The 23,503-nt window shown below is 35.6% G+C and overlaps 1 long non-coding RNA gene across 1 annotated transcript; it reads left to right on the forward strand.

Annotated features, from left to right (window-relative positions):
• The first annotated feature begins 237 nt into the window (after positions 1–237).
• On the forward strand, positions 238–18,630 carry LOC131952052 (uncharacterized). The gene is made up of 10 exons (XR_009388495.1): positions 238–406; positions 7,463–7,558; positions 8,579–8,674; positions 9,011–9,136; positions 9,260–9,391; positions 9,865–9,923; positions 11,447–11,594; positions 12,728–12,789; positions 17,954–18,104; positions 18,500–18,630. It is a non-coding gene; the product is annotated as an uncharacterized LOC131952052 (long non-coding RNA).
• Positions 18,631–23,503: the final 4,873 nt, after the last annotated feature.

Genomic DNA, 23,503 nt, shown 5'->3' on the forward strand with positions numbered 1-23,503 from the left:
AGCATAAATTATTTCCAGCTGCGCTAATTGTTTTACATAATGTTTGAACACCTGTCGACAGCTGAGTCATTGCATACAACACTTGACTTGTTGATTTTCCAACGTGACAAATCGACATGGTGTTCGACAACATATGCTGTTCCTATCTGCACCATCAGTGCACCATCAGTGATTAAAGTCAAAATTATACAACGGGGAGTCTTAATTGTTTTGTTATCACAAGTAAGTTGATTGTAAAATAGGGGCACAGTTGTATATTTATAAAATTCTATTTCACAAAGCTTGAAACACAATATAAAGTCTGTATTATGACAGCGTGGTTTGTAGCTAGAGCCCGTGACTGTTAAGACAGGTGCTCGTATCCCATGTTCTGGTCCATCAAGCTCTAATCAACGCTTAACATCAGGTAGGGAAACTACAGATTTGTTTTGCATAAAACTGACCGCATTATAACTAATTGTGCCAAACTTGTATACAATTATTGACATAGAGTGTTATTTTAATGCCTTAATATGGCTTCTTTCATATTTACCTAGTATTTGAATGGAAAATAGCACTTTAAATGAAATATATGCAAGCGGATTTTAGACGATTTAGCAAACTTAGTGTAGGCCTAGTATTATCAAAGTATGTAAATACTTATATATATATATATATATATATATATATATATATATATATATATATATATATATATATATATATAGAGAGAGAGAGAGAGAGAGAGAGAGAGAGAGAGTGAGAGAGAGAGGGAGAGAGAGAGAGAGAGCGATGCGTGTGTTCGTGTATGTTGTATGTGTGTGTTAGTATATTTTATGTGGCAGTATATGAAAATTACTTGTCTACAGTAAAAACCCAACATCTATTCTTGTTCAAATGAAATAATTGGTTTGAGTAATTAACATAACGCATACCAGAGCATCACTTAATCAATGAAATAAAAGCGTGTTCTATCATGTGGAAACAAATATATATATATATATATATATATATATATATATATATATATATATATATATATATATATATATCGTTTCAGTTTAAATTTGAAGTTGAGGTGGTGACTTTAGTTTTGTTTTTATAGAAATAGTCAACATTATCAACCTTGCGCCCGTTGTATCTCTCTCTCTCTCTCAACGGGCCATTTATCTTGAATAAAAGAAGAATGCTTCAAAAAATGTTATAAAGTGTTTTTAGATTTAAATAATGCATAAAAATGGTTTAAGTAACAAGCATTATGTTAAAAATGAACTTGAAATGAGAATGGGGGTGGGGGCTTTGGCGAAATCTATATATATAGAAAATATATAAACTTATAAACTTATATACTTGTGCAAAAAATTTAGTACGTCCACCAACCTCCGAAAATATTAAGTAATGTCCCCACTCCCACCCACCCAGGAAAAAATATCTGAAAAAAAAAAACCGAAGTCTGCATGATTAGATTAGAGTAGTAGTGTCTACCTTAAGTCTGTATGATCTGCGACCAGTGTTTCTTTCAGACATTTTACTCTGTGTAAGGGGACTTGAATTTTCTTTGGGGGGGGGGGGGAGGGGGCGACAACTAATTTTTATCCGAGGGAAGGGAAGGTAGACATTGGTAAAATATAATATAATTTCTATATAATTTCTATTTTGTTGTGGGTGGGGGGGGGGGGGGGGGGGGTCGGCGGTGGAGGTTCTGAAAGAAACTGTAAATGTGATTTTTCTCAAAGTTGAGCTTAGACGTAAGATTTAGGGGTATGATCTGCGACTGTATTTACATGAATGTGCATAAAAGTGTAGATCAAGTTTATTAAAATAAGTATTAAGGATGAATAATTAATTAGTACCAGTATCTTTACAAAATCAGTAATTCTGAGTTAACTTCGAGTTAAATCGATAACGAGTTGATAGGAATCTATTCCGATGAATAAATTTTCCCCACAAAATTAACCATTAGCTTTAAAAGTTTAACAAAAGTCTAACCTTAATGTCTTAGAGGACTAGAATTTTCTCCGACCCAAGAGTTGCGCCCCTCTGCGGTTTAGAAACGAGTGAAATCCCCTGGGCGGCAGTGCGACTTTAACGATCAAACGGTTATCGTGCGAACGATTTTAATTCTTTGAGTTTGGCGGGACGGTCGTCTGCTGAGTCAGTGCATTTAACACTAGACGTGTCGTTTTCCAAAGTGACGAATCGACATGATGTTCGACAACATATGCTGTTCCTATCTGCACCATCAGTGAATAAAGTCAAGATGAATTGTACCACAGAGAGACTGAATTGTTTTGTTATCACAAGTAAATTGCTTTTGTTATGAATTGTACTCAAAATATTGTAAAAATAGGGGCTCTGTTGTATTTTTATATCGATTTTATATCATGGCGGTTTCAAGGTTGCAAAGTTTTGAATTTGTATATGGAGAGCTGTGTTTCTATTGGAAGAGTGCCATTATGAAATTTCCATCTCAAGCAAAATAAAATAAAATTCAAATTGAAAAGTCTGTATTATGACAGCGTGGTCTGCAGGAAGAGCCCTTTAGAGTATCGGATCCCATGTTCTGGTCCAACAAGCTCTAATCAACGCTTAACATAAGGTAGGGCAAATAGAGATTTTTGTGCATAAAACTGACCACATTATCACCTCTTGTGCCAAACTTCACAGAAACTCTACATCATCTGCGATATCGATCGTCGAGGCACCGAAATGTTGTCTTATTTACTTAGGTCTACTTGTATATCAATATTGACGTAGAGTGTTATTTTAATGCGTTATTACGGCTTCTTCTATATTTAATTATTATTTAAAAGAAAAATAACAATTTAATGTATGCAAGCGGTTTTTATTCCCGAGCAAGCCACTTCAATTCGTGCCAGGTCTTGCCAGTAGCCTGCACTCCATGTTCCGAGTGGTCTTCTTCTCTTTCGTTTTCCAGATGGAGTCCATTTTAGTGCTATGTTCGGGAGTCTTCTTTTATTCATGCGAAGGACATGCCCCAGCCATCTCCATCTCCTCATTTGTACTTCTGAAACAATGTCGTGAAGCTTGTTCCGCAAGGAAGCCTCTACGCCGACACAGTCTTTAGTGAATCCCAAAAATCTTAAGTGACAGTATATGTAAATTACTTGTCTACAGTAAATTGAATAACATTTTTAATAACGTCTTAAATTGCAATGTGAATTTACGCCAATTTCATTCAGGTAACATAAATTGTGTAACCAATTGCGGTGTCATACTTCGAATCATAAAAATATAAATCACACCAGTACACACGTACGGACTCGAAAAATAAAAATAACCTAAGGCTAAATAACATGTATTCATTTTTATCTTAAAGTAAGGCGCTAGGCTATCCATCTTTCTTTAAGTAAACTCTGACCAAAAATTTAACTGGGCACGAAAAGTTTTTGAAATTCAAGCACATGGCCGGCACGGTGATCGGAAAAATGCACAACAACGGAAAAATGCACAAAGAAAAGCTGCAAAATTATGCGCCACGGAATAATGCGCAAGGAGAAAAATGGACAAAGGAAAAATGCGGAAATATGAATCTGCACACTCAGAAAAGAGATTTCTCCTCACAAAGAAAATACACACAGATACATTTTCGCACACAGACAAAAGCGCAGTCAAAAAAAAAATTACACACAGAAACTAAAACACAGATCCTTCGGCAATTATGAGTATGACAATGTGTATGTTCATGCTTGTATGTTTAAGTGTGTATGATTTTCTGTGTATACATAAACATATATTTCATCCTAATTTATGTATTTTTTTAATAAAAAAAAAACGAATGCCACCGCTGTCTCTAAAATGCATAGAAACATCTCTATAATACTAAAACTCAAGTTTGTTTACATGTTTGAAAATTTATTTGTTTTTTTTTCGTTTGTCTGATTCAACTACTGGAGAGAATCTGCTCTATGTGGAGAGCTGTAAAATAGTATGTAGGTAGAGAACAATTTTTGTTTTCAGACAGACTGTTAATCACAAATTTATTTAAAGATAATAATTAATTTATTGATTTATTCATAGGTAGATTAACCACATTAATTTTAAAAGTTTAAAACATTGACTTTACTTTGTGGGAATAGTACGTCACATGATTTGTTTACTTTTTAGTACAATAAATGGCGGCTTCTATTGAAGAAGCTTGTGTTCCCATTCCAATGTTTAACGCGTTCTAAAGCTAATTTTCTGTCGGCTATAACTTTAACAATACGTCCGTTTGCTGTATTTATTACGTTCTAACACTTATATCAATTTTCAACTGTCTTTTTCATTTAGTTTTAGAATAAATTTCTCTAGCTTTACAATCTGTCCAAGAAAGTTATTTATAGATCTAGAATCTAGGTCAAACCAAAGATTAATTAGTTAAAAATACAATCCATTTTAAAATCATAATACATTTTTGAGTTTCTTTATTAAACTACTTTAGTCCTTAATTACTTGATATAAATCTTTGTGATTTATCTATTTAGATCTAGAATAGGTCTTATCTAGATCTAGATCTAGCAAGAGTTACGCAAAGACTAGACTACTAGAACTAGACTTAAGCAAACCAGCCGTAGAATCAAGATAATTCTTGCTAGATCTAGATAACAATGAGTTTCTATGGTAAACTATTTTAGACCTTCACTATTTTATACCAATCTTTGTTTGTTTAGCTATGGAATTGGCTAATTTAAGATAAAATTTAATTTGAAAGATACGAGACTTAGATCTAGATCTAGATGCGTGTAAATCAAGTTGCATAAGGAGACTCAAAGTATTATTATATAGCACAAAAAAAAACATCAGTGACGTCACGAGTCTAGATAGCTAAGTTGTTAGTGTAATAGGCTTTCATGCGGGTGGCACGGGTTCTAGACACATCACGTCAATGTTAAAAAAAAATTCAATGTTTTTTTTGGATGTGAATGATAAAGTTGCCTATCTGAACTTGGCGGGATACAGGGCAGGTGAAGTAGAGTTCATCTCTTTCTTTTTCCTAAGCATATGAAGGGATAGTGTGGTCAGAGACATGCTCGGCCGGAATCGTTTTTTAACGATAAAAACATGTTGTCTGACACTTGGCGGGACATTGGGCAGGTGAAGTAGAGTTGAGTAGGTCACCTGTGACGTCAGTATATGAAGGGATAGTGTGGTCAGACCTATGCTCAGCCGAAATCGGTGTTTTTAAAAGATAAAAAACGTCTTTTTAAATGTGGGGGTCTGGTTTTTTTGTGATGATAAGTGACAGACGTGATGTCATTTATGGATGACCCCTGAAACCCACAGTTATCCAAGGGATGACGGGTAAGTATAGTAAATTGCTAAAATCTGCTGATTAAACATTCGTAGATGCTGTTGAGAGAAGGTGCTTCGGCCGTAGATGATTGGCACACCTGTTGTTTAACTATAGCGAATGCTTGTACACAGGCAGTTGGTCCACAACGGGCTATGTTATCACAGATAATTTGACCAGACGTGGATTGCACGACTACGCCTACGCGTTCGCCTTCGCCTACACCCACACCAACGGGTGTAGGACAAAAGGCCGACATCCAAAAGGCCGACAAGACAAAAGGCCGACACGGACAAAAGGCCGACATGGACAAAAGGCCGACAGCCAAAAGGCCGACAGGACATAAGGCCGACAGGACATAAGGCCGACAGCCATAAGGCAGACAGCCAAAAGGCCGACAGGACATAAGGCCGACAGCCATAAGGCAGACAGCCAAAAGGCCGACAGGACATAAGGCCGACAGGACATAAGGCCGACAGCCATAAGGCCGACAAGCATAAAAAATACTAATTTCGCAAAATATATGTTACTGCATAGCTGCTATCTTGACAACTATCGAAAAAAGGCATGAAATAAGGTGAAACATTCAAGAGAGGAGACGATGCTAGTTGCTATCCTTATAAGGTGAACCATCGGCTCCAAGCGATTGAAGATTACGGGAGTGTCTTAAACACAAAGGATCAACAACTAAATATTGCGAAATGCGGTCACTACTGTCTTTTATTGCTCCTTCTATGACAACGAGGTGAGACAATCATCAAAGAACCAAGTCACAAGCCGTCGCATCATCGCCCACATGCAACAAGGTGGAACGCCAAGAGACAATGCTAGATGCGATCCTTATAAGGTGAACAATGGGGTCCATGCGTCTGGAGAGGACGGGAGTGTACAAAGGATAGCCATATTTTGCAAAGAAACCGAATGAAGTAGAACGATCACGTGCCTTTACTGGACTACATGTTAAATACCGACAAACTTTGAATTATATTTTAGTTTCGTCCATTGCGAATTGCGTGAAAGTAAAAAAAGTGTATACTATATTCGTTGGATTCAATAATTCTGTTGTGATTGTGATACAAGTGTGCTGATATTGGTAAGTTTTTTTTTGTTTGTTAAAAAGAAACACTACATTTTATATTAATAAACAAAGTCGGCCTTTTGTCTTGTCGGCCTTTTGTCTTGTCGGCCTTTTGTCCATGTCGGCCTTTTGTCCGTGTCGGCCTTTTGTCCATGTCGGCCTTTTGTCCGGATCCCCACACCAACACCGAACGTTGACCTACCGACTAACCGTCCGACCGACCCGCCCACTCAGCTATCAGACTGTCTCTTTGTCCGTGCATCCGTCAATCTAACCGCCCATCTCTCTCTCTCTCTCACACACACACACACACACACACTCTCTCTCTCTCTCTCTCTCTCTGATTCTCTCTCTTTCTCTACTGTTTTAAAAATATTCGCGGGGGGTGGGGAGGGGAGGGCTAAGAAAAAAAGGGGCACTAAGGTAGACCTTATGTCTAAATCCGGAAAATTGCTATATACTGTTAATTTGAAAAATAAACAATTTTATTTTTTTATAAAATAATTCAATTTCCTCATTATTTCTGCTCTGTAAACACCACAGCCTGCCACTTAAGATTCTTTTTTTCTGAAAAAGCTTTCACAAAATTAATTTATTCAATGAAGGGTTTCACACATTTTGTTACAATTTTTTACAATATTTTATCGGAAGTGTATATAATAGTCGAAAACAACCAGTTATGAATTATTTAAGCAATGTAGATGAAAATCACTTTAACAAATTAGTTTAACTGACTAAATTTAAACAAAACGTGATGACATTAGAAACATTTTTTTTAATTATAAAAATGTGTATATCTCTTTAGGACGTTGGAAACATAATTTACAATAATATTTATCGTACGCGGTGTTAAATGATTATGGTTGATATAAGTAGGTTACTTATTCACGCTTTTGAACAAAGCTCTTTTAATACGTACTTGTGCTCGTTTTATTTGGTCTGCGATATGTTTATTTTAAAATGTATATATATATATATATATATATATATATATATATATATATATATATATATATATATATATATATATAATATGTTTGTGTGTGTGTGTGTGTGTTTGTGTGTCTGTTTATCATGTTTCATTGTTATTACTAATTTTGTTTCAATCACAGATATATATCTATATCACCTTATAAGTTGTATCATGATGAAGTTTGCAAAAGTAAACATTGCAGCCATAGTGTTTATGTGCATGTCATACGCACAAGGTGAGTTTATTGCGATCACACCGTTAGAAAAAAAGTTGAAATAGTAAAATAAACTGAAACAAACGTAACCAATTCAACGTTGTAGTTTGACGACATTAAGATTTTCTCTGTATAGATTGAAGAATTGTAATCGTGCAAAAAATCGAAATCGTGATTTTCACAAATCTCGACTAATTTTTAGTGCATTTTTACTTTCTACTATATACGAAGTATAGAGAAAGTCTTGTAATCTTGCGTTTTTTGAGAAATTGGAAATAGCATAAATTACTACTTCCGGTCAATGGAAATTACTCAAAATTTGACAGAAGGTAGAGAAATAGATCTTTTAGTTACAGGTGATATTTTATTTATCTATTTGAAATAGTACTCAAGTGATCAGCTTTTGAAAAATTCAGAGTAAAAAAAAGTACCACTTCCGGTTATCGGAAATCGCTCAAAAATTGATACGGATCTACGATTTTGATAAAATACTTATATATGAAATTTCATCAACCTAGCTGTAACGGTACTGAAGTTATCGTGTTTACACACAGACACACAGACACATAGACATACGGAAAAGATTGCAAAATTATGTTTTTCCGTATCAGTGAGGTGTAAAACGTCGAGATTTGTAAAAATCTCGATTTTTTTTTTTGCACGTTTACAATACTTTCTTTACGAGAAAGTAATAATTATAACTAGGTTATTTTTAAAACAAAATATTGCATACTTAGCTTTAAGAAATCTTAATAAAATCATGATCTTAAACCTCCATTTTTTGGAAGATACATGTAGGGTGATTTGCCTATAACGAAATGGTTTATTGTATTGGAAAATTGTTCTTGTCTATTGCTGTTTGTCATATACGGTTCTTTCGGGCTATACAACGTTTAGATAGTTGGTACTTTCGAAAAGCTAAAATAAAATTGATAGTTATGTGATCAAACTATCGTCAGTTAAGTCATTTTATGTAATAGCATAAACCATTAGTATCAAGACATTACACGGATATTAACAACGAATGCTACTTTGTTTTAGCCAAGTGTCGCTGCCAGCAAATTACCAGGGTGGTCAATGGACAGAATGTGTGTTCGTGCAACCCAGGATATATCGTCAACCCTGCTAAATGTCTAGGTAAGAATATCGATATTGTAAAATCGATGAATTAATTAACATAGTTTTCCCAAGTAAAGAGCAGCGTAAAATTTTATGGTAGGACCGAGGATACACGCTTTAGCGATCACACATATTTTAAGTAGACCCTTTAAGCAGATCTCGATTATTGTAAAAATGATCTTATGTTATAAGCAAATATATTTCACAGGTATTTAGCTATCCTGTGTTACTGTATCATTGCGATAGTTCTTTTTGCAGCCTTCCAAAATTAAAGTTTTTTTTAAAAAAAGCATTTTCATGTTCTGCGTATCGTATCGTACTAGTCGAAAATTTCTATTGTTCAAACCATTTCAGACATCGATGAATGCAATGGTCAGTCAAGTCCATGTTAACAGGTTTGTACCAACACCATTGGAAGCTACACCTGTTCATGTTATGATGGATACGTCATAAGTAGCACAGACCCCACACAGTGTGATGGTAAGTCTCAGAATTTAACACTTTTATATTTCCTTATAAATGTTCTTAAAAAATATAAATATTATACTATTTGAAATGCATAATTAACTCGGCTCAATGATACATTTTGCCTGCAAACATAAGTTCTAGACATCGATGTATGCAATGCTGAACCAAGCCCATGTCAACATAATTGCACCAACACAGACGGAAGCTTCACTTGTTCATGTAGACCTGGATTCGCCGTAAATAGCACGGACCGAACAAAGTGTGATGGTAGGTCATCCAATAAACACCACTCAACATTTCTTGCTTTTAAGTTCGGCCACAATGTATAATAATTATCAAGCTCGTATACAAAGAGATAAATGATAAAGTAAACAGTTTACTGCGTTTTACGTAGACGTTCTGAGGGGGGAGAGGTGTGGGGTGGTGGGCGGAGACCCCCGAATAGATGCCTGGAAAACACTCTGAATAAAAACACATCTTAGTAGAGTAGAATTAGATTATTTTATGTAACTTATAAATTTTCTGCGTAAAGTATATTATTTTTTTTTAAATTTGTATAAGTATATGCTTTTAACAGTAAGTATTTCATGAGTCGTAGTAAATGAATATGGGCATACGCTGTTCCTTTGTCGTATGTATTTATAGTTATATTACACACTGAATTTGTATGACACATTTTTTTCCAAATAATACTATTTTAAAAATAATTTGATTACAAATTATCTTGTAATTTGTTTAAGCACTCTGTGTTCCGTTATCAAGTGGAATAATTGAAACCCGAAACGCTACATCAGCCCTGGTAATGTATTTAAAGTGCATACCTATATCCATACTACCGTACTTACCAAAATCAATATTTATATCATAATACATATCCATAGTTATCTGAATATATAACTATGTTTTAAGCAAGACGATCTAGTTTCCCGTTTGGAAAAGGTCTGTCTACAGCATTGTACAACACAAAAAAATATCCCATTATGCCCGTCCCGAAATCTGATAGTCTTCTAACCCCAAATTGATCCTTGTTATTCAACCAAAATTCCCAGTTTTTTTGGAACATTCATTAATGACTTCCTTTTGAAAATAAAGAGCAGTTTAGGGGGGGGGGGGGGCGTCATAATAAAGTCGAGTACGATTGCGGAAATAGAGGTACGGCGGACTCTGGTAAAAGTATATTTTCTATATAAATTATATTTCTTTATAAAGGTGATAGGCGTTATTCCCGGGGCTCCGCCCCCTAAACCCGCTAAACGTTGCTTGATAGCCACACCCACATCCACATCCACATCCACATCCACATCCACATCCACATCCACATCCACATCCACATCCACATCCACATCCACATCCACATCCACATCCACATCCACATCCACATCCACATCCACATCCACATCCACATCCACATCCACATCCACATCCACATCCACATCCACATCCACATCCACATCCACATCCCCATCCCCATCCCCATCCCCATCCCCATCCATATCCATATCCATATCCATGTCCATGTCCATGTCCATATCCATATCCATATCCATATCCATATCCATATCCATATCCATATCCATATCCATATCCATATCCATATCCATATCCATATCCATATCCATATCCATATCCATATCCATATCCATATCCATATCCATATCCATATCCATATCCATACCCATACCCATACCCATACCCATACCCATACCCATACCCATACCCATACCCATACCCATACCCATACCCATACCCATACCCATACCCATACCCATACCCATACCCATACCCATACCCATACCCATACCCATACCCATACCCATACCCATACCCATACCCATACCCATACCCATACCCATACCCATACCCATACCCATACCCATACCCATACCCATACCCATACCCATACCCATACCCATACCCATACCCATACCCATACCCATACCCATACCCATACCCATACCCATACCCATACCCATACCCATACCCATACCCATACCCATACCCATACCCATATCCATATCCATATCCATATCCATATCCATATCCATATCCATATCCATATCCATATCCATATCCATATCCATATCCATATCCATATCCATATCCATATCCATATCCATATCCATATCCATATCCATATCCATATCCATATCCATATCCATATCCATATCCATATCCATATCCATATCCATATCCATATTCACATCCATATCCATATCCACATTCGCATCCACATACACATCCGTATCTGTATCTGCATCTGCGTATGTGTATTTGTCTATGCCTAAATAGAACAATTAATTTTCGTTCAAAAATTTTTCATAGGAATGCCTCTCAGCCTGTAGGGCAGAAAATTGCTTCGCTTTCAAGTTTGCCGATGGTGTGTGTACAACCAAGCTCTATGTTGGCGATGTTGTTGATGTTACTCAAAATATAGTTGCTGGTTCAATTATCACATGCTACAATGATTACTGTAAGTGTTTCGTTGTGTAAATTAGTTTCGCTAAGCTTAATTTAAAAACCTTAACTGGCCTTACCTAATATGACCTCAATCGACCGAACTTATCCTAAAGAAATCATAACCGTACTCATCGGAACCCGCAACCGTAATCGTACAGTGATGTGATGAATCTTTAGTTTACATAACATTAAATTTCGTAACAACATAAACATTTTAAACATAAACATTTCTGAAAAAATAAAACAATGCCTTATATGAATGTTTTCGTAACTTATAACGTTTAATTTAGCTTAGACATTAACGTCAATTTCGAAAGGAAACAACGATAGTTGTCTACACGGTGCTGAGCTCTGTAAAATGATCTCGAAAAACCACAACCACTTTTACGGGTTTACATTGTAAATCACTGTGAAAAGCATTGCATGGAATCTCATTGAGGCCTAGACTACAATAGACTTAAAAAGCTGGTTTCAAATAGTTCCAAATTTTTGTTGCCAGAACGCATTTTTTTAATCCAAAATTGAATATTGTATAACATTTGTGAAATAAGTACAAAATTACTTCCGGTTTTATTAAGGCTAGAAACACTCAGGGAAGTAATTGTTAGTAATATAATAGTAATTAGGCACAACACTTTTATTTTTAATTTGGATGAGTAGATTCTGGGTGTCGTGGTGATTGGGGATGTTATATTATGTATTATAAATACAATTCTACACTAAACACCGTAGATCACTATTGTGTATTTTTATTATGGAAAACAATTGTTCTGACTTTTATTGTTTTACTCTCCCTGACCATTCCCGTTGACTTCAAGGAGAGGTGGAGTGCAGTTTTTGTTATATGAACTGATAAAATAATTCTAAAAAGCTTTTAAAAGCTTATATTTGATAGAAACATATAAAAATAAGTGTTATCGATGGTTCCCAAACGGTTTCAATTTTTTACAAATGTAACTATAAATGCAAATATGAGTATTCTGGCAGATTGTTTTAAAAGAAAATCGGAAAGTATGTAGCCTGCATTGTAAATATTTAAATGGATTATTAGATAAACTATATCTTTTGTCTGAATGTTTTGCTAATGTATCAAATAAAATCATTTTGTTGTGTATGCTTTTAAAAAATGTATTTTTTTCTATGTAGCTCAGTGCACTTTAAAAAGCGATGTAGATAATAATGTACCCGTCACCGAACAGGGTCACGAGGTAAAGTTATCTAAATTTAGACATAGGCCTACATATTTTCACATAAATCTAGATTTGTAAGAACGTCATAAAAGAATTGTATCAGAAAACAGTTTTATATTTTTACTTATTACCAACCAATAGCCAATTATTTTTGGACTTATTTTTCTTCGCTTGCTTTATGGGTTTCAGTTTAAAACGTGTTTGGTAATGTTTTTACACCCTTTACTTCGCTTGTTCGTGTTTTTTTTTTAAATTTTATTTTGTACTAGAATACCCGTCATCCGTTGGATAACTGTGGGTTTCGGGGGTCATCCATCAAAAAACATCACGTCTGTCACTCAGAGGCATAGCGACCCTTCCTGGCGCCCGGGGACAAACTTTTCGATTTTAACCCCCCCCTCCCAAGATTTCAATTTTCAACCCCCCCCCTCAAACTTTTGATGTGCACCCCCCCCCCCCCACTCAAACTTTCGATTTGAACCCCCCTCAACCTTTCAATTTATTTTTCCAAACCATTTTGGCGCCCCAACATATGTCCCCCCGCCACCCCCTTCCCCCCTCCACCTCCCTCCACCTCCCCTTCCCCCCCCCCCCCCCGCCTCCCCTCCCGCCCCCCCCCCCCTCCTCGCTACGCTACTGCAGTGTCACTTATCGTCAAAAAAAAAACAGACCCCACTTTCAAAAAATTGTTTTTTATCTTTTAAAAACACCGAAAACACCGATTTCGGACTATCCCTTCATATACTGACTTCATAGGTGACCTACTCAACTCTACTTCACCTGCCCAGTGTCCCGCCAAGTCTTAGACAACATGTTTTTATCGTTTAAAAAACGATTCAAGCCGAGCATGTCTCTGACCACACTATCCTTTCATATGCTTAGGACAAAGAAACAGACAAACTCTACTTCACCAGCCCTGTATCCTGCCAAGTTCAGATAGGCAACTTTATTATTCACATCTAAAAAAAAAATTGAAAAAAAAAAATCATTGACGAATTGGTCTAGAACCTGTGCCACCCACATGAGAGCCGACCTCACTATCAAGTTAGCTATTTACTCGTGACATTACAAGTGAAGTTTTATACTATACTTTGAGTCTCCTTACGCGCATAGATCTAGATCTAACTCTAGTAGTAGTAACTTTCAAATTAAATTTTATCTTAAATTAGCCAAACAAAGATTTATATAAAATAAAGAAGGTCTGAAATTATCTAGATCTAGATAGAATTATCTAGATCTAGTTCTAGATTCTACGACTCTTTTGCTTAAGTCTTCTTATGTTTAGTTTTTCTTGCTAGACCTAGAATCTAGATCTAATCATTAGCTACGCTTATAGGCCCGGAGCGAGCATTTCAAAATTACCATATTCCAAACAAAGATTTATATAAAATAATAAAGGTCTAAAATAGTTTAGTATATAGAAAATCATTATTATCTAAATCTAGATAGAAAATTATCTATATTTTAGATCTACGACTGAGCTATATCTAGAGTTTACGTCTATAATTTTGCACACTTAGCGGTATAGAAGCCGCGTATGAATCTTAAGTTATGCAAATAGGCCCCGCATCCAGCATTTCCTAATTAGCATATTTCATAGCTATACAAAAAAAGATTTATATAAAATAATAAAGGTCTAAAATAGTTTAGTATATAGAAACTCATTTTATTATCTAAATCTAGATAGAATTATCTATATTCTAGATCTACGACTGGTTTGCTAAAGTTTCGTTTTTTTTTATTGTATTTATAACTAATAAATCTTGGATTTGACCTAGATTTTTAGATTCTAGATTCTAGATCTAGATCTATAAATAACTTTCCTTCGACAGCTGATCTTTAGACCTAGAGAAATTTATTGTAAAACTAAATGAAAAAGACAGTTGAAAATTGATATAAGTGTTGGAACGTAATAAATACAGCAAACGGACGTATTGTTAAAGTTAAAGCCGACAGAAAATTAGCTTTAGAACGCGTTAAACATTGGAATGGGAACACAATCTTCTTCGATAGGCCGCCATTATCGATGTAAAAAAATAAACACATCATGTGACGTCACTGTTTCCGTCGAGTCTAGTGGCTTTTCAAATCTTTTTAAAAAAAATGGGTTACTGTACGTATGAATAAATCAATAAATTAATTAACGTCTTTAAATACATTTGTGATTAACAGTCTGTCTTAAAACAAAAAATTTTCTCTACCTACATACTATTTTACAGCTTTCCACGATGAGTGCAACCATGAGCAATAGTCGATCAGGCAAACAAACAAACAAATAAATATTCAAACATGTAAACAAACTTGACTTTTAGTAGTATTAAGATAAGATAAGATGGTCCAACTTAACTTTCAATTCATTGATGGTGTCTTCTTCGTTCTTAATTATACTGTACGGGATATCCTCCTACACCAGGGGTCGGCAACCTTTTGAGGCAGAAGAGCCAAAAGTTACAATTTACAAAATTTCCCAGTTTTCAAAGAGCCACCATTTTTATTTTAATAGGATTTGGTTATATATATATATATATATATATATATATATATATATATATATATATATATATATATATATATATATATATATATATATATATATATATATATATATATATAAAGCAATGCATGTGTGTTTGTGTTTGTGTGTCAGTTTTCCTTTTATGTATTACTACACCTTTCATCCGATAGCCATGAAACTTTGGGAAGTTAAGTTGTTGAGAATACTCCTGGGGAGGTTTCTATGAAAAAAAGTTGTTCAAATTCGCAGGGGTGGCGCCCCGGCAGGTCGCGGTTCGATTCTTCTCTATATACGGTATATTTTTTAAAAAGTTGATTGCGGATTGACACGATTCATTCGATCGCCACGAAACTTTAAGATGTTGATTAGAACACTGCAGGGGAGGTTCGTGAAAAAAATCTTTTTAAATTTCGCATGGGCGGCGCCCCTGGAGGGTGTTATTTTTCTCTATATGCGGTAAAAAAAAGTCGGATTCGGTTCTGCGGTTCAACACCGTTCATCCGAGTGCCATGAAAGTTTAGATGAGAATAGGCCTACTCCCGTGAAGATTTCTGCGAAAAAAATTAAAATTTCTCATGGCCGCACCCGGGTGGTGCATTTTTGTCAATACACGTTTTGGCGCCAAGAGTTCCAGAGCGGCTATGTTATGCATAGCTGGTAAGGGACTCACCTGCGAGGACTAAGGCGCCTAAGTTTGTTTTTCAAAAAAGGCTTTTCACTATAGACACGATGGGAAACAATACGTTCATTTTAAACAGCGCGATAGGCTATAGATACAATGGGTTGCTATATTCTCTCATTAAATCGAATCAGTCTCAGCCTCCAGCGTCTCTGCAGGGTGCAATTTGGAGCTCAGGGCTATCCCGCGAGCACTACGCGCCTACCTTAGTTTTTAAGAGTATCCTACAAAACGACATTCGATGATTAAACCGAGCTAGGGGCCGTACGCGACGCCCCTGCAGTTGTGTAATCGGGTTCACGAGAGCGCCACTTTCCGTCCTCGACACTTAGGCGGTGAGTGATATACAGTAATATTGCGGTGAGTGATTTAACGGTGATATTGCTATGAGGGATTAACGGTGATATTGCGGTGGTGGGCGGTAGCGTAGGAAACCAGTGCCCCAATAAATATGATGCAAACACAGGCATCATTTACATTTAAATAACTTAGTTATTAAAAAACAAGGAAGTACACTGAAATCAGAGGCGTATCAAAGGGTGGGGGGCGGGGGGTACACATGTCCCCGGGCGCCGGCCTTAGGGGGCGCCAAAATGGGTTGGAAAAACAAATTGAAAGTTTGAGGGGGGGGGGGGCGTCAAATTGAAAGTTCATTACCGAGGGTCGCAGACTAATACATTAATGAGTTTTAAAAATAAAATCAAATAATTATTAATATTTGTGCATCGAGCTGAAGAGCCGCATCTTGACATGAAAAGAGCCGCATGCGGCTCGCGAGCCGCAGGTTGCCGACCCCTGTCCTACACAATGACTCCGACTTCAGCCAACTTTTCATTCTGCATATTCTACAATAGCCTGTGCCCTTTACAAGAATAAACTACCAGGCCCTTGCAACAATAAGCTTTACCGAACCCACCACGCTAACCCCAATAATAGTGTCTGACCAGAAAGTCAGATACATAGAACTCTTCTTTGACAGCTGTTGGTGAAAATCTGTACTTTCTCCGTGGTAGTTTAAGATGAACACCTCTCTGTTCCCTACAGTAAAACAGGCTTTATGTTTGATTGGTTTTCAAATGCAGCCATGCTGGGGTCCATATATTTTTATGTTGAGGAAGGCAGCCTTAGCTTAATCTATCCTTGATACGTATGGAATGATAAGGAGGGGCCTAGCGGTAGAGATCTTGACTGCTAACCTGTAAGTCTCGAGTTCGAATCCAGTCGGGGGTCGGTCGGAGTGGTCGGGCGGGTAATCTCAATTCGCTAACCCGTAAGTTTCGAGCTTGAACATGAGTTTGAAGATGAGACTCGTCAGCTGTAGGAAGCAACCCATCTAGGAGAGTTAACACCGAAATCAAACAGAAGTAGCAATAGGATTACCAACACGGGTTTCCTTTCAACATCTCCTGCGACACTTTTGATTCCTATCTGTACAGGCAAACCCTGTTCTTTGTGTCAATCAGTTGTGTGGAGAGAAGGGGCACGGTGCATGGGCAAGATCTGGTTTCATACAAAACACACATATAAAAATAAACTAATTCACTAATACATCCGCCACAAAGAGCCTACCACACACAATATCTCCTGCCTAGCCCATCCTCTCTCGCTTTCGATCAGGGGAAAAAAAAGGATCGAAAACCCAGCGTACCGGCTTCAATAGTCAGTAACCGGAAGTAACATTCTCACAAAGATTCGCACACTAAATAATTAAAATAACAAAACAAATAAATCATTCACCCGCTCTCTCTCTCTCACACAAACACACACATATGTATATACTTATATATGTGTGTGTTTGTGTGTGTGTGTGTTTAAGAAAGCTCTGCATATTGAGCTTTTTCGTAAAAACTTTCAAAACAAAAGAGTTTCTAGTTCTTTATTTACCCATGAACGTATTGTATTGAGTTATATCTTCTTCACCGATAATCTTAGCTTTACTATGGATTTAACTCTTCATCTATTGAGGATTTTTTGCACTTCTCTTACAGGCTTGTTTTACCTTTTGCCTTGAAGATCCCGATTGTATCGGCTATCACTACATCCCCAACCTTTTATGTGTTCATACTTATACGGCTGGAGACACTGTTGACATAAACAACTTTCCGGTGGACAAATTTGTCTATCTTAAATGTCATGAATGTGAGTGTTATTGGTTCATATTTTACCTATTATTATGATAACTTATTTTGTTTTTAATTTTTAAAAAATGATGTATTACCAACACTACTGATCAAATGATAATTATTAATCCCAAATGTAACCAGTGTTTCTTCCAGATTTTTTCTCCGGGGGGGCACCGGGGGGGGGGCGGTAGACTTTCTTCGGAGGGGGGGCGGACACTGTTAAAAGTATATATTTTCCATATAAATTATACAAATTTCATTTCATTCGGGGGGGGGGGGGGGGCGGCGGGCGGTAGAATGAAGAAATGCCTGGAAGAAACTGAATGTAACGTCTTTAAAAATTGTAAGCTCACGTTTTATAGGTTTCGAGAAAAATGAACTGATCTTAATGAAAACTGTGTTTTACCACAGAAAACAGTTGGGGAAGACACGTCTGCACAGAAAGAAACAATGTACTGCCGACACTCGACATTTGTCCAAGAAACTGCTTAGACGACTTGTCTATATACTGGAAACAGTTGAATAAAGACGTGTATTCTGATTGTAGTGTCCTCTTTTAATTTTTTTTTAAGTCAGTGAAACACTTGAGAATATAGAATCGTGTAAGAAATATGCAGGCGTGTGTTTTTAAAGAATAATGTTTAATGTAAAATGCAAAAATTACATAATACACTATATGTATGTGTAGGTAGACTTGTCGGTCGTAGTTTCCGGGCTTGTATGTGCTTGATTATGTGGGAAGACAATTCGGCTAACTATGGAATAACATTTTGCGAAGTAAGTCATGCATTTATAAGAAATATTTCTTTAAAGACATTTTTTAAAAATATGTACCTACTATATAGAGATATATGCTCGCCACGATAAATACACATAAATCAAAATGATTTGATAATCATATCAAAGAAATCAAATGATAAAATCTTTAAATAGTCATATACTCTTTTTGATTACAAAAGTACAATTTTTAAAACTTACGAATTAATGAATGGCTTTGTCTAAACTATATTAGCACAATGTTGATTAACTTATGTGACCATCCATAGCATCACAGATTCATTGGACACAGCTTGGGTGAATGACAGATGGGTTGTCATAGGGTCAATAGTGCGGGTTGTCAAATACGTATAAAAGTTTGTTTTAACAGAAGTTCCTTGTTTCATGGTAGTGGATGGTAGTGTTGTACTTATTGTTGTGTATATAGTAAGGTGTTTCCTATTGGGTCGTCAGGTTAGTTAAGATGTGGACGATGTTGTAACAGCAATAATTACTTTAAAATAAACTAGCATCATCAGTTGTATTCGCACCTCTGTATGAAAGAAAATTTATTGAACACTATTTTAACATTGTATCAGTCTATGTTCAAACATTTAGAAAACCTAGCCATTAAGATTTCAAGTATGGGTTTCATCCTTGCGTGCTATTATACTCCAGTTTTAAAATTATATATATATATATATATATATATATATATATATATATATATATATATATATATATATATATATATGGTGAGCGGACCTTTGACCTCAGGTGCTTTGACCATAGGGGGTTTGACCATAGGTGGTTTGTCCACAGAGGGGCTTTGACCACCGGGTGTTTGACCACAGGTGTTTTCTCAGCAGAGGGTCTTTGATCACAGGTGGTTTGTCTAATGCGGGCGTTTGATAACAAGCAATTTGTCCATATATGGTACGGATTAATTTAAAAAAATTGGAATCAAATACACACGATTGGCGATAGTGTAGCACGAACAAATAACATTTGTAAAGGATGGTATAACAGTCTTGAGTCTATCGTCCAATGTAGTCACCCAACAATGTGGCGTTTCCTTTAAGGTCTACATATGGACTGAACACGGCAAAAGACAACTTTCTTGCAAGTTGTCGCAGGTGTTAGCTACCCAGCTGAGAAGCTATACAGAAAAATGCAAGTAAAATTAAAAATTACAACATGCTGTTCAACATAAGCTCAAACAGATGTACTGACATATTTGGGTGCTATAGCACATCTGTCATTTATTTAACCATACAAGTATTACTTCTTTGATTTTGCTGTTGACATGATTTTTTTTTATCCTTAATGTATGCTATGTATTGCCAGGTACATCTACATTATTTATTTGTGAAACTTTTTATGTCTCATTATTTGTGTTCCATATTTACTTAAAATAAATCTATGAGTTATTGAATTTTTTTAAGTACATGTTCATTTCATTAATGGACTCTCTGGAAACATGTATAAAATCGTGTAAATTGTATCATAAATTTAAATGAAATAACAGTTTCTATTTTATATTTTAAAATCTATATATTATGGTTAACCTCCCATCTCCTGTGGTCAAAGCTCCGTTGTGGTCAAAGCCCCTATGGTCACAGCACCTGTGGTCAAAGCACCTAAGGCCATATATATATATATATATATATATATATATATATATATATATATATATATATATATATATATATATATATATATATATATATATATATATATATATATATATATATATGTAAAACTAAAGCTAAAGGGAAACCTAAACCTAAACCTAAACCTAAAGCCTAGTCTGAGCATGAGCATGAGCATGAGCTTGGCTATGGGCAATGGCATTCAAAAATAAACACAACATAATTTTATAGGAAAATTTAGTTTGTTACTTTACATACCTCATATATATCTAAAAGTGTCAATTGTTTGATAAACAGTTTACATAGCTCATATATAAATTATGCATAAATGTATTTGTTTGGTAAAAGCAATACAGTCGGAGTTGCATGCTAAACATCAAAGTAATGTCACTATTTTTTAAAATTCATTTTTATAATATAAATCCTGATTAGTCTATGCTGTATACGTGCGTAACTGTTCAAAAGTTAACATAGATAATCTATTTATAGCATGTTTAGGTGTTCCTTTTCCAAGCAGGAAATTAATTGTTGTTGATCAGTGTCTACAGGTAGGCCCTATAGGTCTTTGCAAAATATATTCTAAGAGAATGATAACACAAAGTGAGGGGGAATGGGGATTGAGTAAATGGGTATTAGGTATAGTATACATAGGGCATAGTTAGTTTGGGCGGTTCACATTCTGCTTAACCGTTTTGTTTCTTTATTAAGTCACGTCAGGTATCCATTAGATCTGGTGGAATGTAAAATATCCGTGTCAGGAAATGAATAAATTTCCATTTAAATATAGTGTGTTCTGCCTCACAATAACACATTCCATTCCTTTGTCGTTTTTAAGTAATTTCGTTTCATTATGCTAAAAATAAATATAGATATAAGTATATATTATACTAAATGCTAATTTAAAAACAATTTTATTTTCTCGGTGGATCTGTCTTAGCTGTGTCGTCAACTGGATTACGGATGAAATGTAAATATTCATTCATCTAAACAGCTAAAACTGAGATGTAGGTTAAGTTTCTACAAAAAGGTTAGGGGCCCGCAATATAGAAAAAAACATCATTAAGCCACAGACAAAAAATTAATTTAATTATATTAAATACAAACGTTTTCAACAAAAATAGAGCACACATTTAGTTTATTTTTTAAGCAAAAAATTAAATGCGCATCATGCAAACGAAGGGAGTATCTCAAGTATCTATTTCTGTCCACGTGTAATTGTTGAGAGGACATTTTTTAACTTAATATAATGATGTTGTTATTTCAGACGGTAACTATGTGAGTTTCTAACCTAAAAGAAAATAAACTAAACCTCACCTGCTTTCAAATTTTCATTCATCTACTATGTTAAATTAAATTTTTCTACACACGTATTTTTAGCAGTTATTGTTTTCACAAGTTGCTTTGTAACAACCAAACAACAGTTATCTACGTATGAATTTTTGCCATTGAAAAAACGGTTTACGGGTGTAGGATCCAGTTACATTTTTAAAAAATACAATACTTTTAATACTAGAGAGCAAATAATTTTCTCTCTACTGTTTTTTAAAGATACTCCCGCATATGTGTTTCTATTAAAAAAGTGGTCGGAAAATCTTGGTAACTATGACAACGGCGACCATCTTGAAAAATAACCTCTGTAGGATATCAACCATTCATAAAATATTATATTTTAAGGCCCATAAACAATGAATTCATCACCTTCTACCATATTTTGGGGTACTCAGCTAGACATTTTAAGTGCAGATATACAAACTAATTCCCCAAAACTCCCAAAAAATGTCTATGCAAAATTTAGCAAAACGATAAGGCACCCATTTTTTTTCTATCAGCCATAACTGAGTTCATTTTCTTACCGATTATTTGGTTTTTATACTTACGTTGTTTACATAATGTTTTAATGTTTAATCATATACGCTTATTTTATTTAATTTTTCTTATCGCATCTGATTTTTCCCTTAAAAATAAATATCTACGGACATCAAAAGCGAAAGCCAGTGTTTACAGCAGCTGCTATCACGTTTTGTCATTAAAAATAGGTGGGCTAAAAATGGATAGCAAGGAATGCATAATGTAAGGTAATTAATATTTGTGGTTCCGATATGGACATTCTTAGCATCTTTCGGTAACAAAATTAATATGGTTACTTTAGACATGGTTTTGCACAAAATATATAGTTATAACAATGATCATTCCACGAAAAGTTCATCGGACAAAACATTGTGTCTTCATTAGAGCTTACAGTTGTGTTTCTGGCTAGTTACTGACCTCTTGTTGGTCGCTGGTCACATGTAGATAGTGGTTCTCTTCAGACATGAGTTCAGCATCTAAAGCTGAGTATGTGTGGACGCTTGGTTTGACGTCGTCGTCTGGAACGTAGTAGGAGTTGGTGCTTAACGTGCTGCTATATTCTGTAGTAGAGTAGGTTTGAGCATTCTGACTACCAACATTATCTGAAGACACGATGCCGCTTAGACTGTGTCGTAACTCCGATGTTTGTTGTTTTCGATTTAATTTGCGTCTCACGAAAAATAAAGCGATGAGAACTATCACAATCACAAGTGATAAACATGCAACCACGACAGCTAATGCTATGTTTACTGGTGCTTCTATGGTGATATACTTGACGGCATTCTCTGTGATGTGTGTTGTAATATTGCATTCACTTTTGTGGACACACTGCACATTGGAAGAGCTGCAGACGAGGTCAATTTTGTAGGAATTAAATTCTAGTTTCGCTGATTGCGTCGATACCCTTTTGACTTGTGTTGTCTGACCACTACACTGGCTGGATGTGAAATTAAAATGTCAGCAGTTATCACAAGATGGCTGCCCACGACTGCAGTTCAAATATGTACGTTGTAAATTATTTAGGTCGTCAATTCTACAAATGAAAACCTCACTAGAGGAGGTTTGGCCATTTTGTTCTACATCGCATGTGTCGTAAATGTAATTTGATCCCATACCAAAAGTCAAGGGAATTCTGCACTGATAGGTGGTGCCACAAAGA

Source organism: Physella acuta, unplaced genomic scaffold, assembly GCF_028476545.2.
Source record: "Physella acuta isolate Inbredline_101_S28 unplaced genomic scaffold, ASM2847654v3 ptg000848l, whole genome shotgun sequence".
Taxonomy (NCBI): domain Eukaryota; kingdom Metazoa; phylum Mollusca; class Gastropoda; family Physidae; genus Physella; species Physella acuta.